This window comes from Sarcophilus harrisii, chromosome 1 (genome assembly GCF_902635505.1).
Source record: "Sarcophilus harrisii chromosome 1, mSarHar1.11, whole genome shotgun sequence".
Lineage (NCBI taxonomy): Eukaryota > Metazoa > Chordata > Mammalia > Dasyuromorphia > Dasyuridae > Sarcophilus > Sarcophilus harrisii.
The window spans coordinates 127,255,643-127,263,399 of NC_045426.1; the positions used below are offsets into that span (position 1 = coordinate 127,255,643).

Sequence of the window (7,757 nt, forward strand, 5' to 3'; positions counted from 1 at the left end):
TAGGGTTAGAAATAAAACATAGGAATCAACAGAGATAGGAAATAAGAAATATACAAAAACATGATAACAATGATCAGAAGCAGGATTTATTTAAAAAAAATAACAAGGCTAATAATCACTGATCTCAAAAAAAGTTAGATTTAATTAAAAAAATAGAGAAACTGTACTATATGCCAGCTGTATTAATATCATTTTGAGTACTTAAAGCAACTAAATAACATAAGGTTGGAATATTGCTGTGATGTGAGAAATGTTGAGCTGGTGGATTTAGGAAAATTTGGAAAGATTTGGACTTATGAAGAATGATTTTATTCACCTTTAGAGAAATAAAGGTCAAACAAGCATAGTTTGTCTTTATATATATATATGACTGTATATACATATAATGTATATGCATATGATTATAGATATCTATGTGTATGTATATATATATATACATGTGTATAATGTATACACATATACACACACATTATATATATATGATTAATTGTAGCCTTCTTGGTGGAGGTAAGGGGGGAAAGGGAAAAAAATAATTAAGTAAAAGGTGCACATCAGAAAACAAAAGAAAACCTACAAGGAAACAAAGAAAGATGATCAGCTTTAAACATAATGTATAGTATTTATTATATAGACTTTCTTGACATAGAAATTCATTGTTTTATTATTGATTAGAGAAATGCAAATTTAAACAACTCTGAAATACTATCTCCCACATATCTCCAATGACAAATGCTAGAGGGCTTGAGGGAAAATAGTATACCAATAAACTGTTGGTACAGTTGTGAACTGATCCAACCTGTTTGGAAAATAATTTGAAGTTATTCCCAAAGGGTTACAAAACTGTGAATAATACCCTTTGGCTTAGAAATACCACAACTAGATTTATACCCCAAAGAAATCAAAGAAAAAGGAGAGAAATGTATATATATCAAAATATTTATAGCAGCTCTTTTCATGGTGGTAAAGAATTGTAAATTGAAGGGATGCTCATCAATTGGAAAATCATTTAACTAAGTTAGAGAATGGCTGAATAAATTATGGTGTATGAATGTTATGGAATATTATTGTTCTATAAGAAACTATCCACAGGATGATTGCAGAAACGCTTGGAGAGACTTAGATGAATTGATGTAAAGTGAAGTGAGTAGAACCAGGAGAAGAGTGTACACAACAGCAACAAGATTATACAATGATTAGGTTTGATTGACATGGCCCTTTTCAACAGCGAAATGATTCAGGCCAACTTGTGATGGAGAGAGACATCTGTACTCACAGAGAGAACTATGGGAACTGAGTGTGGATGAGAACATAATATTTTCACTTTTTGTTGTTAGCTTGCATTTTGTTTTCTTTCTCATTTTTTTCCTTTTTTGATCTGATTTTTCTTAGGCAGTATGATAATTGTGGAACTATGTATAGAAGAATTGTACATATTTAACATATATTGGATTACTTGCCATCTGGGGAAAGGGGTTGAATAAGGGAGGGAGAAAAAACGAATATTAAAAATATCTATGAATGTGTTTTGAAAATAAAAAGCTTTTTTAAAAAAAAGAAATGATGAGAAAATGGTTTCAAAACAAACAAAAGCCACCAAAATATGGCAAGACCTACATAACTAATGCAAAGTGAAATAAGACAGCATATTCACAGCAATGTAATGATGATCAACTGTGAAAGATTTGGCTACTCTAATCAATACAAAGATCCAAGACAATTACAAAGGTTTTATGATGAAAAAATACTATCCACATCTAGGGAGAGAACAGATGAACTCTAAGTGCAAATTGCACTATCATTTTCTTCTTTCTTTTTTTTGTTATATAGAAATATGTTTTGTCTGATTTTACATAAATAATATCATTTTGCTTGCCTTCTATTTTAGCTCTGATGTTTTTTGAGATCAATGATTATTACTCCTGCTATTTTTTCTAACCTACAAACAAATCCTACTTCTGATCATTATTATTATGTGGGTGGGGAGAAGGATGAAGAGAATTAGAGCTCAAAATTTAAAAAGAAAAGAATCCTTAAAAAATATAAGTTAACAAATAATAATGGTGTGAATAGATTGCAATAAGAGCATGAAGAACTTGGATTGAAATTCTGACATGATCAATTTTTTTTTCTTTGTGATTTGGGAAAGATATTTCTTGTCTGCAGGCCTCAGTTTCCTTATCTGTAAAAAGAGGGTCTCTAAATAATCTTTAATATTCCTTATTGCTACTTTTTTGTTGGTTCATGTCCTATCCTTGTGACCACACGTAGTTTTTTTTTTTTTTTTTTTTGTTTTTTTTTTGACAAACTGGAGTGATATCCCATTTCCTTCTCCAGTGGATTAAGGCAATCAGGGTTAAGTAACTTGCCAAAGATCAGATAGCTAGTGAATGTCTGAGACCAGATTTGGGTAAGGTCTTCTTAACTCTCAACCCAATGCTCTATCCACTGAGCCATGTAGCTGCCGCTATTTTAAATACTACAGAAACTCGATAATCTTTTTAAAAAAAAATACAAAAATTTCAAAATTTAAAACTCAAGCTGGTGGGTGAGATTTTTAATTTTTTCAAAATGGATTTTCTACTTAATTTAAAGTATATTTCTAGTAACACTGAATATCTTGACAAAATTATTTTCTCCACAGCTTGCCAATTGTAATCATTCACTACTATCTGGGTTATTATGTCCAGCTCTTCCAGCATAATTCCTCCAATACAGTTTTTTGACAGCGTTTCTAAGACTTTGGCTACCATTCCTTTCTGTACATTTGGTCCAATCTGATATTGCTAGTTTCTGCTAAGTCTTCTCCCATGTATATAAACATCTTTCCACATTCTAGGATTAAAGGTAACAATATATCTTCTGGCAAGGGTAAGAGCATGTGGCTGACTTTGATGGCTAGAACAGCATCACCTACATCCAGGACTGAAGAGTCAGAGTCACTATCTCAGATGTGTGTCTATTCTGTCGCATTGGCAGAGTTGCAGTCATCCCAGAATACAACCTTTTTGTCCCAAATCCCTGTGAAAAAATATCTGTTATTCAATCACAACTATGCACAGCTGTAATTTTGTCTGTGGGTACAAAGAGAAAAAAAAGTTAATTCTGGCTGTTGTGAGTTTTCCTTCTGTCTTTTCCACAGGGACCAGTTTCAGTCTCTGGAAAATGCTAGTAGGAATTTAACATCTGGAGAGAAGGACATCTGAGTCACACACAGGTTGCCAGACATGCTAAGGCAATCACAGTATTTGAACTGTTATAGGCAATACAAAAAATATCATAACCATGTCTATATAGTTTTTGAATCTTAGGCAACAGTATATTTTGCAAAAGATGGTACTCAGAAAAGGATTTAGTAAATTTGAAAAGTTGAAGGCAAAGGCCCTGGTACTGATAGCCAATTAATCTTTTTTCTTATCAGTTTAATGAGAAGTTATAGCTCCTGAAAAATAGCTTTGTTGAAGAGTCCCAAAGCAGGCATTTTTGAACTCTCTGAAAAGTCACTGATATTAGAAAGCAGTTTCTTCACTGTGAGGCCAGTGGTATATACAGAAGTTCTCCACAAAAATTCTCTGGCGTGGAGAAGACTTGAAGCATCTTTACATCTGTTCCAGATACAAACTGATACTGGCCAATCATTGTGGCACTTCTTGACAAAACTACGTATCTGAGCTTTTGCAATTTCATGCCAAGTTATCTGTGAATCACCTTTTATCTTACATGAAGCAAAGAGTTGGGTTATTTGGTCAATTCTCCCAGACATGCTATATTCTCCTTACGGATCCTACCCTGGATCTTGTACATTATTTTCCCCCTTAGTATATGTATATATATTTATACAGTTATCTTGTTACACAAGAAAAATCAGATCAAGAAGGAAGAAAAGGAAAAACTGAGAAAGAAAACAAAATGCAAGCAAATAACAACAGAGAGCATGAGAATGCTATGCTGTGTTCCACACTCTGTTTCCATGGTTTTCTCTGGGTGTAGATGGGTCTCTTCATCACTGCACAAGTGGAACTGGTTTGAATCATCTCAATGTTGAAAAGAGCCACGTCTGTCAGAATTGATCATCATACAGTCTTGTTATTGCCATGTATAATGATCTCCTGGTTCTGCTCATTTCACTTAGCATCAGCTCATGCAGGTTTCTCTAGGCCTTTCTGAAATCATCCTGCTAGTTGTTTCTTACACAACAATAATATACCATAACATTCATAAAACACAATTTATTCAGCAATTCTCCAATTGAGGGGCATCCACTCTGTTTCCAGTTTCTTGCCACTACAAACAGGGTTGCCACAAACATTTTTGCACATGTGGTTCCCTTTCCCTCCTTTAGGTTCTTTTTGGGATATACTTCCAGTAGAAACACTGCTGGGTCAAAGTTTGATAACTTTTTGAACATAGTTCCAAATTGCTCTCTAGAATGGTTGGATCTATTCACAGTTCCAGCAACAATGTATTAAGTGTCCCAGTCTTCCCACATCCCCTTCAACATTTGTTGGTTATCTTTTCCTGTCATCTTAGCCAATCTGACAGGTACATAGTGATATCTCAGAGTTGTCTTAATTTGCATTGCTCTGATCAATAGTGATTTGGAGCAACTTTTCATGGCTACAAATAGTTTCAATTTCTTCATCTGAAAACTGTTTGTTCATATTCTTTGACTATTTATCAATTGGATAATGGCTTGAACTATTATAAATTTGAGTCAATTCTCTATATATTTTTAGAAATGAGACCTTTATCAGATCCTTTGGATGTAAAAATGTTTATAATATTATAAATATAATATAATATAATAAAGATGACAACACTCCCTAAACTAATCTTTTTATCTATGTATTTATTTAGTGCTATACCAATCAAGTGCTATACCAAGAAACTATTTTACTGACCTAGAAAAAAATAACAACAAAATTCACTTAGAAGAACAAAAGGTCAAGAATTTCAAAGGAATTAATGAAGAAAAAAGCAAACAAAGGTGGCCTAACTGTACCAGATCTAAAACTATATATTATAAAGCAGCAGTTATCAAAACCATGTGGTATTGACTAAGAAATAGAGAAGTTGATCAGTGGAATAGGTTAGGTTCACAGAACAAAATAGCCAATGACTATAACAATCTAGTATTTGACAAACCTATAAGCCCCAGCTTTTGGGATACGAATTCACTATCTGACAAAAACTGCTGGGAAAATTGGAAACTAGTATGGCAGAAAGTACCATAGACCCACACCTAACACCATATACCAAGATAAGGTCTAAATGGGTTCATGATCATAAAGAATGATACTATAAACAAATTAGAAGAACATAGGATAGTTTACCTCTCATATTTGTGGAGAAGGAAGGAATTTGTGACCAAAGAACAACTAGAGATCATTATTGATCATAAAATAGATAATTTTGATTATATTAACTTAAAAAGTTTTTGTACAAACAAAACTAATGCAGAAAAGATTAGAAGGGAAGCAATAAACTGATCTTGTACATTATTAAAGCACCCAGAATTGATATCTTCTAGAATTCATTCTTTTGATTTAGCTGCTTTCAAAGTTGCCATTTTCCATAGGAAATATGATATTGGATCATAGAGCCATCTAGGTTAAACTGGCAATCACAAAACCCCAATGTGTTCCCACTCATTTCAGCTTCTCAGACCTACTTTAGTCATATTCCTGAAACTTCATTGGGAGCCCAGAAAATGATGATTTTATCTAATGCAAACAGCAATCTCATTGACTGTTGAATCACATCTTTGTAAAATGAAGACTGCCAATGAATAGTATATACCCAGTTTTCATGACCAGCTAACACTGGTCTCCAGAATAATGATATATGTTGCCTCAGCACTTTGATTTTTCAGAATAAAAATATTTTTATGTCATCTTCAATTTTGAAAGAGGCAGATTTTATACACATCTTTCAGACCCTTATCAAGATGAAGATATCCAATCATTTAAGGGTCCCTTAAATAAGGTGTTAAGCTGAAAGAAAGAAAGAGTTCTAACTGTGGGGCAAGTGATGGCTTAATGGGCTATCTGCTGTTCCAGCTGAAATTTGTAAAGGATAGGTCATATATTACAAGAGTAAAACTGGGTTATTTTAGATTTCCCTGAACCTTAAGACTAATATCATAGGTTTTCCCGATGCAGATGTCTGATTTTTTTCAGCCAGAGAAAACTGTCTCTGATTTAGAAGGCATCATTCCCTTCCTGTGTAGCAATAACTCAGATGTTTGGGTTTGGTTTGCCCTGAGAAGCACTGACTGGTGCAACATGACTTTGGTTTAACACACTTTGACTTGGGTCTATTAACATGGAATTTGATGTCTCTGGTCTGTTCTCATGTGGCTCAGAAGAGCCCCCAGCCATTGTCAACAGAGGAATCTCTATGAATAACCACTGCCTGTCTGCGGAAACAATCTTTCATCATGGAGCTTAATTCCCTTCTTTGTGGCTACTCTCCTTCCCGTGATGCAATGAGATGCTTTGAGCCAGAGTGCTGAATCCTTAGTCAGAAATGGCTAAATAATAACATTATAATTCTTGGCAATTCAACACACAAAACTGGTTTTTCATTGTTATTAATGTGCCTTGAAGATCCCCTTTTGCAAAAGTGCCATGCCCTCTTCTTCCTACATAGAAGCAAAGCCCTGCATAAAAGTTTCCTTGAGAAATTCAAATTGATATAAGATGACTTTTTGTGTTTTGTATTGCACACTTTGAAGTGGTAACTAAGACTTTAATTTCCCTGAACCACAGAAACATTTTTGACTCTTGTTTCCAATGAGCTCTTGGTTGTTAGCTCTTTGGTGGCTATTTAGGATCAATATTCAGACTGTGGACAGACAGCATGGTATTATAGAGAGAGGGCCAGCCTTGGGGTTAGAAAATCACAGTTTCAGATCCTGCCTCAGATACATATTATGTGACCATGAACTATTTACTTAAACTCTCAGTTCCCCAGTACTGGTCCAGAAAAGCAATCCTGGGTCCTGAGTCAGAGGACTGGAATGCCAATTATATTTCTGACACTAATTTCCTGTGTGACCATAGGCAAACTACTTAATGGGCTCTGCTTGTGCTAGATAGTCTCTGAGGTCTCTCACAATTCAACATCTATTATCCTATGGAACCAAGTTACAGATGAGTTTTGGATTTTCCTCAGTGGAGGGAATTTCTGTAGTAAGAATTCCCTATGCCCTTGAAATCACAGATCCTGCCTAGAAATGAGACTATAATTACAAAATTTTATGAGGGTTCAAATAAACATTTCTTAAGAGAGACAATATGGCTAGACTGAAGTAAGGAATACTCAGATTTAAATTCTGATTCTTATTATTACTATTTATGGGCAAGTCTTTTTAGCTTTTCAGAGCCTGTTTCTTCCTCTGCTAAAAAGTAAGGATAACAAAAGCTATGATAATTCCCTTGCAGAGTCATAATGTGTCTCTACTAGGAAGTGTTATATAAATGTCAGCTATTTTTATTATTGTTATAGGTTGGTAGCATGACTCAAATTGATGCTCTGCCACTACTTGTCTTGGCAAGAGGGAGAAGCTTCATACTTTTGTTAAAAATGGTGCTATTCAAAAACTACCTATAGCTTCCAGTCTGATTCTGAGCTGGAATTCCTTCCCCAGGACCAAGAGTATCAGAAACTATGTTTGTTGGGATCACATTGTCCTTTTAAAGACTATTTGATTGTGTATACCACCTGGAGTCTGAAGCCTTAAGCCTAGCATGCTGGTT

At 34.4% G+C, this 7,757-nt stretch overlaps 1 pseudogene; it reads right to left on the reverse strand.

Annotated features, from left to right (window-relative positions):
* Positions 1 to 2,586: 2,586 nt before the first annotated feature.
* Positions 2,587 to 6,377, reverse strand: LOC105749649 (annotated as a pseudogene).
* Positions 6,378 to 7,757: the final 1,380 nt, after the last annotated feature.